The sequence below is a fragment of the Pseudoliparis swirei genome, chromosome 9 (assembly GCF_029220125.1).
Source record: "Pseudoliparis swirei isolate HS2019 ecotype Mariana Trench chromosome 9, NWPU_hadal_v1, whole genome shotgun sequence".
NCBI classification, from domain to species: domain Eukaryota; kingdom Metazoa; phylum Chordata; class Actinopteri; order Perciformes; family Liparidae; genus Pseudoliparis; species Pseudoliparis swirei.
In genome coordinates, this window is record NC_079396.1 from 15,189,664 (window position 1) to 15,202,062 (window position 12,399).

The 12,399-nt window shown below is 39.8% G+C and overlaps 1 protein-coding gene across 1 annotated transcript in view; it reads left to right on the plus strand.

Moving 5' to 3' along the window:
- Positions 1–4,929: 4,929 nt before the first annotated feature.
- Positions 4,930–12,399, plus strand: part of camkvl (CaM kinase-like vesicle-associated, like) — a 42,152-nt gene continuing 34,682 nt past the window's right edge. The window contains exon 1 of the mRNA XM_056422777.1: positions 4,930–4,966. The gene's annotated coding sequence lies outside the window, so the exon portion shown is untranslated. The remainder of the gene's footprint in view (positions 4,967–12,399) is intronic.

A 12,399-nucleotide genomic window follows, 5' to 3' on the forward strand; every position in this document is an offset into this window, starting at 1 on the left:
TACATGAACATGTTCTGTCAGCCAGGGTTATTCCTACCTGAAAACAAAGGTAGCCTATTTCACTTGTATTTCAAGGAGAGAGAAAGAGAGCTTTTAGGAAGCATTTTTCTTTTTTGAGTGACCTTGGTACACCTCAGGAGAAGAAGGAAATAGTTTTGACCCAAATCCTCCTTGGTGTCCTTGAAGACACACTCGTATTAATAACCTCGGGAATCTGGAGACCACCTCCGCTGCTCCCTTTCCTCACAGCAGTGATCTTCCTCGTCCTAACTTTTATTCAACTCCTTTTCTGGGTGTATATGCTTTTACTCGCACAAACCTGCGAGGCCCATGGCCTCAAAATCAATCTGACAGAGCTTAAAATAATCAACCTAGTTGTGAGAAGAGGGCTTACCAGTAGCGTGTACAACAGCTCACTCCCTCCTCTCCCTGTGAGTGTGAGGAATGCCAGCCAGGGCTCGGAGGTGTCTTTTCATTTCAGTATGGTCCATTCATTTCCTTTATTTATTTCATTAATGCATATTCCTTCATTTTTCTTCTCTAATTAGAGGTTTCCATCTTTTTAATGTATTTTGGTTGGTTGTCAAGCTGGTAACAAATTTGTGTTTTGGGAAGACCTAGAAGTGAATTACACTGTAAGTACTTTTTAAAATGATCAAGTACTTATAGAGAATAATTTAAAGGGACAAACAGGGTACCTTTCACAACACATATTTCAGAAAAAGAAGCCAAACTACATTAGGCACCACAACTTAAAAAACAAACAGAAAACATCATCCTTTTGAAAGCATGAACACATTGTATACAACTAAAACCTATAGTGTTATATTCATAGTTGTAAATTCATACCATACTCACGTATACGTATGTGTGAAAAATTGCCTATTTACTAAAAAAAGCTGGAATTAAAGGTTATCTGGGCTCCATAATTGGTGACCCCTGTCTCAGTAAATGGTAACCCCCAGACAGCTGAAAAATATCATTGATCATCCAGGATAAGAATAGCATTAGAAGCTGGCCGATGGCCAACGCTGAAAATTAATTTAGGCAATTAACGACAGTGTTCACAGTGATGCATCCAGCTGAAACTTCAAACAATTGATATCCCTGTCTGTTACAACCTTTAACTAATGAGTTATCCTGCCAGTAAAACTGTCACTATTAGAGAACACTGGTAAAAATGTAGCATGACCCAGGTTGGAGCTAAAAACCACATTTAATGAAAACAATCCACTGAAGTCATGCTCTGTTTCTCTGTGTTCTTTTTCCTTTTCATGCTTAGTTCATTACATCTGCTGAAAATCTTTCCAGACTGCTATTTATTTTTAACGGAATGCAAATGTTTCCCAATCCAGTGCTGAAGTCAAGGAGGCATTAACCGCTTTACCTTCCAACTCAAATATAGCTGGCCCAATTAAGGCCAACTCAGTAAGCTACATTGAACATGTGGGAGAAATCCTTCTACATTACTGTTTTATTCTGTTGGACGACACACACCGTGTCAGTGGATACAATCAGCTGGAACTTTAGCGAGGCACAGCACACTTAATACCAACATGCATGAATGTGAACAAGACTATAGGGATAACATGGTGCATCTGATGGACTTTCCTTTTTGTCTTTTAGCGGTCCAAAAAAAATGGATCAGAGGGTTTAGTTTATAAAGTGGGAATAGCTATTCAATCTGTTCATCTTTTTCTTTATTCTATTTCTCGCTTTATCTTTTCTTACTCTCTCTTCATTCCTTCCCTTTCGCTGTTAGAGGAGGAGTGAAGTAATTACAACCTGCCTCTGACCCACACTGGCCTGCAGCCCAACGAGGAGGCCCTGTGGAGAGCCACCAAAAGAGAAGAAGAAGCAGAAAAAAGACATATTATAAAACAGACTGCTAACAAAAAAATGGGAGAAAAAGAGGAGGAAGAGATAGCACAGGGAAAGAAAAGAGAGTGACTGCGTGTGGGATGCGGATGAGTGACAGAAGGAGTAGAAGAGGGCAGGAGAGATGAAAGGATGCGAGGCGAGCAAGATGGCAGAGGGAGAAAGGGAGGGTAAGCTTCCGACAAAAGGAAGTGGGAGACAATCCAGTAAAACACATGGTGAGAGAGTGAGTGCATTTGTGTGTACGCATCCCTGAACATGTTAGAGCAAAAACACGGTTAGGGAGTGCAAGCACTCGATGGTCACGGCATTCATTGTATTATATTACTTGATGCCAAATTTAAAATATACATAGAAGGCTAGATTGCAGGCTGTTAGGAATTTAATTCTAAATTAAGCCTCTAAGTAGAAAATGTGCATGTGAGTCCATGTACCAAACCACGACTGTATGTATGCACAACAATCAGAAGCAATTAAATCAGAGTCAAGACAACCAAAGAGTGGGTGCCAAGATAACTCGTAAAGATGAGCCCAGATGCCCATACACACATAACTAAGTGTGCTTGAGTCCGGATGATGATTATTAAAACGTATAAATTGTTTTTCAACCTCTACCCTGTGAGGATTTTAATAGCCGATAGGTTTCGAAACTGAGAAACACACTGGCACACACACACACACAAACACACACACGTTCGCTGAGTTTACGCCAAGTGTGACAAAAAAGGAGAGCAGAGAAAGCAAAGGAATGGAGATAAAACTGTGTGAGGTGAGAGAGAGAAAGGAGAAGCAGAATGTGACAAAGTGAGTGAAGGAGAGCCAAGGCTCTGAGCCCTCCTTCTCGATGGCTGCCGGCCTTGAAGCCTGTCGTCTCCGAATGGCACATTTGGCACATGTTTGCTCCGAGTCCTCAAAGCTACAGTGCGTTTTACTTTTGTCCCAACAGCTGTGCTTTCTGCTCAGCTGACCTCTCCTCTGTGCCGAGTTAGAAAACTGTCTTTGTCCAACAGCGACAGTCAGTGTGTTTTCTAGCTTTTAGTGTGTTCAACTCACGGAGGCGATGATGATTCTTGAGGAAACATAACGGTCATCTCACACCTCTGTGCATGCACTGATGCTGTCTTGGTCCTATCTGTTACTACCAAGTTGTTGAGAAGACAAATGTCCACTACTTGATGACAACACATGCTATTTGATCATTAAAATACAAGTTTTTAAAGTAAGTATTTAAGTACTGTTTTTAGTATAGATTAGGGTACTTTAAACAAGGATACTTTGATATTATACTTTCAACTCACTACATTAGATGAACAGGCACAGCTGTAGTATAATGCAATATATCCAACCGCCTTGTCCCTGCATATAGATCTACATTTTAAATAAAGTATTTGTGGATTGTCAATGTTAATCCAACTTGATGGTAATCTTTGCCCCATACCCACCCATATGACCAAATATGGTCCAAATCTGTTGATTACACTTTGCCTAAACATGCACTGTAATGGTGGATGTTACCAAGAAATCACTGACGAGAATTTATGCTCATATTTTTAGGATTTCTAGATTTCTAACACATACAAACGCACAAACACACACATACTAACAAAGGGTTTTTTTCCACAAATGAAAGCTGCAGCAGACTCAAGGTCTCTTCTGAATGTCTGTGGTGTGTGTGTGTGTGTGTGTGTGTGTGTGTGTGTGTGTGTGTGTGTGTGTGTGTGTGTGTGTGTGTGTGTGTGTGTGTGTTTTGTTGGTAGAAGGCTGCTAGAAAAGGAAATAGATATCTGTTGCCTCTGCATCAAACTCTCTCCCTGTCTCTCACTCACACACACACACACACACACACACTCATCTAACAAGCTTGTGCACAGGCATGTAACCTCACAGACACAGAAACCCAGTAGTTAGTTCCTGCGTCATTACAGTAGCCATCTGTCAGTATGCAGGCACAAGTACAGCGACTTGGCTCTGCGTATGCGTCAACATAAACAAACACACATTGCATAGCCACATGCACACACATTCAATAAAGAAATATTCCATCCTGGTGATCCTATCTGCCCTGCACACCTTGCTGGTTGCCTGGTGGAATTTTACATGAAGCATAACAATTCATGTGAATCAGTCTAAAAGGTGAAAGGTGTCCTTTCCTATAGTGTTCTCATTTCTTCTTCTCTTTCTCTCCATCCCTACCCATATGAATATGTCTGTTTGTGTGCATCTGCCAAAGACTGATGTCAGTGTCATCAAGTGTGTGAGATGAAATGATGTTGATGTATAATCCTACGGTTTAATCCCTGGCCACTCCCAATCCCCGGCCCGCCAGCCAGAGGAACTCTTCTGACGGACACACAGACAGACCGTGTTGTTGAACCACACACATGTGGGCCTCCAGCAGCCTTTTATAATGATCTCACATTATTCAAATATACCCACCTGCTAGGCAAAGAGAGAGAGAGAGGAAGAGAGAGAGAGAGTGTGTGTGTGTGTGTGTGTGTGTGTGTGTGTGTGTGTGTGTGTGTGTGTGTGTGTGTGTGTGTGTGTGTGTGTGTGTGTGTGTGTGTGTGTGTGTGTGTGTGTGTGTGTGTGTGTGTTTGTTTGTGTGTGTGAGGGAAGGAGGAATAGAGAAAGAGAGCAGGACCGAGGGAAAGAGAGAGAAATATTGAGAGCGAGAGAGAGAGTGTGTGTGTGTGTGTGTGTGAGTGAGGGAAGGAGGGAGAGAGAAAGAGAGCAGGAGCGAGGGAAAGAGAGAGAGACATATTGAGAGCGAGAGAGAGAGATCGAGCGCGCGAGAGAGATGAAAGATTATGTGTTTCACATGGGTGGGACACAGTGAGAGTGAGTGAGTGGGAGGGCGGGCGGCAGTCTCAGAAACAAGCAAACTAATTATCATCGAAGAACAGACAGTCGTGCCAGAGCAACCCCCCCCCCCCCCCCCACTCTTTGTATATAATCAAAGGATCGATATAAGTGTCAGTTTCTTCTTCCTCGAGACCAGGTAGGCTACCAAGTGGGAACGGAGTTTCCATTTTGGATAGGAGGCTGCAAACACACGCACCCACACTTCTCCAAGCCGCGACAACTCAAGGTAAGGCACGTTGTATACACTCGCGCTGCATTCGTTTCGCCCAAATACTCGAATTAATGCAGTCGGTCAAGAGATGCGAGAGGAACAAGATAAACAAGCGATGTGTTGAACCGAGCTGCTGCGCGCGGTGCGACCGACGCGCGTAAAACAGCTGCAGTGAAATTGTCATAACTGGCACAGAGAAAGCTGAAAACGTGTCTTTGCGCTCATCGTGCCAACAAAGTTGACCGTGGTACGGTCTGTAATAAGCTATGGAGAAAATTGACTTGTTGAATTTATGAGTGCTTGAATGTCATCAACGGAGCGATTACAGCGATTGTACTTTGCCCTTTTTATATTTAATTGCAGCACGAACGGTCATTTTAGCATAGTCCTTTAATATCCAGGATCTGTGTGCAGCATTACAGTTAGAAGAAAAAGATGGGGAATGTTTTTTCTTTTTTCCCAACTGAGTTACTGCCTGTGTCTGTAATAGTTCGAAGAAAAAGGAGTCCTCTGAAGTGAAAGCAAAGAAAGGCTTTCACAGGTTCTTCCTCACACCTTCTTTCGCTGCCTGATTCCGTGAAGCTGCATTTAGCTTCAGCCCTTCCAGTGATTCACTTGTTAATTATGCATTAAACCGTCTAGAAGCCATCAGCCACTTTACTTTCTCCATATAGGTAAACATATTGACTGCAACCCTGTGTGGAAGGCTTTTAGGTTTTAAGCAGACATTTGAAATAGCTGATAGCAGTGACCTCACATGTTGAAAGAGAGGCTGCTGTTAATGCACATTTAATGGTTTCAGTGGCTGCAGCAGTAGCCTACATACAGTTTGAATCATTTCATATATACACATCAAACATGTTTTTAAAGCCACACCAGAGAGTATATCATTTAGATGTTCGTGTTGCCCCTACTGTCCTCATTAACTTGCTTTATATGATTGTGTGCAACTTGATAAACGAGGAGAGCAGCAGAGAAAAAAGAAAACATCACAGAAAGTCTAGTGTGGGCGACCGCTGCACCCCAGAGAGAGACGAAAGGAGATTGCTGAGCAAAGAAAGCGAACAAAGTGTCTGAGGAAAAGAGGCTAGGGATGACAAAAAAGAGGCTAGGGATGACAAAAAGGGGGCAGGCGAGTGAAGAATATAGATTTTAGATGGGGAACAAAAGCTTGCTCTGACTTTACGTCAGACACAACACGGAGCACAATAACTTTTTATCAGACCACATTTCTCCATAGTTCACACCTGTCTGCTGAGCTGTCAGCCTCACACTGTACTGTCACATGATGGTTTCACCCGGATTAGTCCATCTGTGTGTTACCTGTACAGTAATCTGCCTCCCATTTTAGCAATTCTCTATACCATTCAGTATCCTCTCTGTCTGTATATCTATCTATCTATCTATCTATCTATATATATATATATATATATATATATATATATATATATATTGATCTGTCCTTCAAGCCAACCTGTAAGCTGCAGTATTCATGTTTGAACCCGTCTCTCATTTAGAGAGTTTGGGAAAAGGCTGCAGCCTAAAGGACAATAGGCTTTCAAGTTATTTGTATGATTTTCATTGTATACTGTTCATGGTAAACGACAAAGATTTAAAAAATCTGCTATACTTGGATTTCTCTGGACAAGCCAGATAACCAAGCACAAGCCAACACAACATGCATGATCAAACACAGTTGGTTTCAGGGATATGATGTGTGTTCAGGTGTGTGTCCATGCTCTGTATGTTTTGTCATCGCCAATGTGTGCAAATTGAAGATGGTTATACAGTAATATACATTTAATCTTCATACACACCTGCTGTCTTTTATAAGTCTGAGATTCATGTTTGGAGATGTTCAGCTGACCGACCTATGTGCTCTCAGTCAGAAACATTTGGAGGAGGAGGTATACCAGCAATATTATATCAAACGGAGGTGAACATCTTATAGTAGTATAATGCCATAGATATAACAATTTAGGAAATCTTTGAGTTTTATGTAACATAAAATGTACAACATGTTGCTGAGCAAACATTTGAGCCACACGTGAAATCTGCTTGGTTTTGACTTTCTTTCATGATTTGGTCACATTTGTTTGCTTGCTGCCTGTCTGATGTATATAGTGTATATATATATATATTGTGTGTATATATATATATATATATATATATACAGTATATATAATATATACAGGACTGTCTCAGAAAATTAGAATATTGTGATGAAGTTCTTTATTTTCTGCAATGCAATTAAAAAAACAAAAATGTCATGCATTCTGGATTCATTACAAATCAACTGAAATATTGCAAGCCTTTTATTCTTTTAATATTGCTGATTATGGCTTACAGCTTAAGAAAACTCAAATATCCTATCTCTAAATATTAGAATATCATGAAAAAGTATACTAGTAGGGTATTAAACAAATCACTTGAATTGTCTAATTAACTCGAAACACCTGCAAGGGTTTCCTGAGCCTTGACAAACACTCAGCTGTTATAAATCTTTTTTTTTACTTGGTCTGAGGAAATATTAAAATTTTATGAGATAGGATTTTAGAGTTTTCTTAAGCTGTAAGCCATAATCAGCAATATTAAAAGAATAAAAGGCTTGCAATATTTCAGTTGATTTGTAATGAATCCAGAATGCATGACATTTTTGTTTTTTTAATTGCATTACAGAAAATAAAGAACTTTATCACAATATTCTAATTTTCTGAGACAGTCCTGTATGTACATATATATACATATATATATATCCATAACAAATTAAATAGAGATTTTAATTACATTTGGGGGCCAGTCACTGTTCAGAAACAACAATTTATTATCACTGATATTTATTTTAATTTAGGCACTTTGTGATTTTAACTACACTCAAAGAAATGACTCATTGGATGAACTCAATTAAATTGTTGGCAGGTTTTCCATCCAATAATTATATGCAACTCCAACTCAAATTTAGCACATCAGTGCAATACAATGTAATTAAGTTAGTCCAACTCATTTGTATCAAATACATCTAAAATAAAATAACAATATTCATTAAATTAAATTAATTTGTGTTTGTCCAACTCAAAATATAAACTAACTAACTAACTAAGAAAATATGCAAACTCCACACAAAAGGGAAGCCCCGACTGGGAATTGAACCCACAGACCTTTGGCTTTGAGGCAACGGCGCTAGCCACTACATCACCATACAGCCCTGAAAGTGTCTTCACCTTGTAAACAACTGATTTTCAGCTGGCGCATGCGCAAAGGGTAGTCCTCAATGAAACACATTTATTTTGAGTTGATATGCACACCATCTAACCTAAATAAATCTAATAAATGAAAGAATTCATACATTTTGTGTTCCACCCATTAAATATAAATATCTATTTTTGTAATTGATTTATTTAAATGTATCAAACAATATTTAAATGTGTCACCTCGAAGAAGGGCTTGAATCGTTTTTGTGAGTGTAACCTAAATAGATCTAATAAATGAAAGTATTCATACATTTTGTGTTACACCCATTCAAAATAAATATCTTCGTTTTGTAATTGATTTATTTAAATGTATCAAACAATATTTAAATGTGTCACCTCTAAGAAGGGCTTGAATCGTTTTTTTTGAGTGTACTGCAACACTCTCTTGAAGTAGAACAATTGATCACGATTGTTAATGCTGCATTCTGCTGTTGGAATAACATATTTCAAAGAGATGCAGCTCATGTGAAGGCATACTGATTGGTCAGCTGTTGAACATCAATATTAGGTTATTCGGCTGACTTGCGTCTCATATTCAAATAGTTTTAATTCACCGGCAGGGTGGATTTATTCAGCAAAGAGGAACAGCTGACATGGTCACATAGTCAAGATCTAAAAGACTTTGAACTTAATTAAATGGAAGTGTTATTTTTGACTGCTTACATCTGTCTCTCAACATCACTTCTATTGATTACCAAACCATCAAGGGAGGATTCTGTAGTTATTACAACACTGATCCAATGGTTTCAAACGATGAAATGAAATTGGAAAAGCAGAGGAAGGAATGAGGATGGAGGAGACGAAGGACGCTCATGTTTACAGTAACATTGCTGGTATCGATCAGCCCACATATCTCTCTGAGTTGACTCACTGCAGTCTGAACAGAGGCAGAAGGAAATGTACTATTTAGAACGAAAACAAAAAACTGGAAAATGGACTGGAACAACCTGAATATTGATAAGATTGTTTAATGTCAGAGAGCGGGAGGGCAGCATATCCGGCCCGGGCCCAGATGAAGGTCCACTTTTACAGGTTTATGATTTCATCAATAGGAAACCTAATACCAGGTTTGTGTAGATGCTGGTGCAATGCGGGCATCAATATCCCATTATAATGTAATGCAATGCCATGATAGCTGTAAACAGTGGATGTAGTAAACGCCTTCGGATTCTTCTGGGGTTGAAAGGGACTGTCCCACTGAGAATCTGCTGCTGAGGCACGGGGACCGAAGTGAAGGCTTTGCTGCAATCTGCAATCACCACGTCCACTCCCGCGGAGATTTTGCATCACAGCAGCTAGGGTAGGTTACAGATGGTGGCTGGAGAAGATTAGGAGGTGCATTGATCCATCAACATGACTTGTAAACCCTCTGTGCAGTGAGACACAGTGGTCCCTCCCTGCCACCATATTTGGTGGCAAGTAATGATCCTTATGTGCCCCGGGGGCTCGGAGATAATGCTGTTTTGGACAAGGACTTGGCAAATATTGCTCTAGCTGAAATAATTATGGTGGAGAGGATGAAGAGGCACACACAATTAGCAGTTGGTGCCAGTGGAGCCAGCAGTACCACGACAAAAATAAGAAAATGCAATCACAACCACTCCTTGCTTATTTCCACACAGATCACCTATGTTACATAAACATGAGCTTCAGGATACACTGCACACACAGCATATGTTTGTTTGTTTGTTTTCCCTTCACTGAGTTTGGTGCCGGAGGTATCTCATGTCCTGTCCTCCTTGCTCATCTTCTGCCTTTCTGCTCTCACACACTACTTCTCATCTGCTCCATCTGCGCCAGCTGAGCCCTCTGGTCCCTGGTGAACCCCCAACATGTCAGTCTGTCTGTCAGTCTGTCTGTTAGTCTATCTATCCATATATACACCCATCTCTTTATCATCTGGAGAGGTTTACAGTAGATGTTTATTTTCATATTTTCATAAAAAAAGTACTCTCAGGAAAACATGACTCTTTAGTGGTTTAATAATTTAATGGCAGCCCTACAATAGCACCATGGGCAAAAGTGTTTACTATCATAGTGAACATAAAATGTAAATATGTAGTTTGGAGAAAAGACCTGCTTTAGTTGATGTGACACCACTTGAGGTATGAGAAAAAGCTTAAATTAGCATGTCATGTATTTAATTTCCTGCAGAGCACAAACGGGTTATGCTTCAAATAAACAGTTTATTTCTCTCTTTCTCTTTTTAAGGCAACGTTTTCGATATGTAAGATCTTCCTCAGGCAAATTTTGGAATAGATCTACTCTAATCAATCAACAAACAGCCGGGGGAAAACAAAACACCACGAGTACTCACGGAAATATAAACATGTGGAAATTCAGTAAATAATATATCAAAGCAAAATAGAATACAATGTTAATATGATAGCTATTATAGTTATCAATATATTTGAAGAAATATGCCACAAAGGTTTATCTCCAAATGTTTATTTCCACCACTGAATAGACTATTATTGTAATGCATTATGCAAAAAGCCACAAAAAAGCATTACTTATTCATACTTTGCATAAAACATGTTTATGGCATCATTTACCAGATCCTTATTTCAGAAATAAGTGCAGAATGACTTGCAGAAAATAATGAATGTGAGAGGCTCTAGAATTGTAAATGAGCAGAATCATTCTATATTAATACAGATGAGAAATTCCACTACAATTGTGTGGAAGTGTGACTTATACAAATGATATCCATACTGATAAGCGATTGAACACATCTGTTAGCTGTAGTTGAACTATAGGAGGTACAAGTGCGCACATGGAGACATTTCTGGAAGATACCAAGTAGTAAAAGAAAAAACTCTGTGGCTTGTTTGTATTTCTTTATACTAGTCACGATTGCCTCGTGCCGAGCTAACAGGATGCAGCGACGACGACCGTGAGGGGAGGAGAATGTCAGCGGAGATAGGCGGCCAATGGCAGGATTATACCAGATCAAGTTCAGAAAGGAGACGCCCCACTGAGAGCTGATTCCCTGAATCTGTGTCAAGTGGGCTTCACCACTGCCCCGCCCCTTGAGGAGACTAGCGGCAGGGCCTGAGTGGAAGGGGACCTGAACTCAGATTATGACCAGTGTTCCCATGCATAGTCACCAAAGTAAATATTGGACCCATTTTTCATTTTGGCCATTGTATTGCAATTGGAGACTACAATATCTAGTTTTATCTTTGGAAGCCAAACTCCAGTTCCAGTTGTTGCACTTTACCAGTATTGCGTAAAACAATATCACAGTTAAAGCTAAAAAATTTTTTACAACGGCAGGAATCCCAGATTGAGGTCACTGCCAAAATGTATCAACTGATCCTCGGGCCAGGGATCTGCTCACCAAATTTCAGCCTCACTCATTTGTAACCTTTTGAAATATTTTGCAGACGAAGATGGGAGAACACATGCACCAACTAACTTCACTGGCAATGGAATAACTTCTGCATGTGTAACTACACTGACAGACAGGGACATCATCTCTATCACACACACACTAAAACACACACACACTAACACAACCGGTACTTGTGTTTTTTTAAACTTGTACTGTTGGGGTGGGACAATAAAAAACAGAGCCAAACTGTAGTCGAGTCGCAAAACTACTAACTGTAAAATGTAATTAATTAAATTCCATAAATCTGATACCACCAAGTAACATGTAGCAACACAACACAGCGAGGGAGCAATGAATATCACAAAATCTTCATTTTCTCAGTTGAAGCAGGCTTAAGATGGTTCTTCACAAAGCGCTGCATACACTTGGGTATGCACTCACATAAATAGAACCACAGCGTACAGTAATGTTAAGTGAGTTGTGCTTGTGCTGTGCTTGTGCCTTCCAGTACGACGTGCCATAGAAAATATGATTCCAATCATTTGTGTGAAGACTAATGGAGAGGGAGGATGGAGAAAGCAAATGTCAATGAAATCCCCACAATATTGCATTGTTCCACTTGAAAGGTTGTAGCACATGAAATAAATAACTTTTTTTCAGACTCATGTAGCTTCATTTGACATTTATGGAATCTATATATTTACATGCCATTTGCACTGGATTTATTTACAGCATTTCAAAGGTTTGCAGAAAAGTTCCTTGACAGACGAATAAGAAAATGAAGCTATTGATTGTTCACCTTTTCTCAATAGTGTCAGACTTCTGCTCTAAAATAGGATACAAAAGACCGACGAGAGACT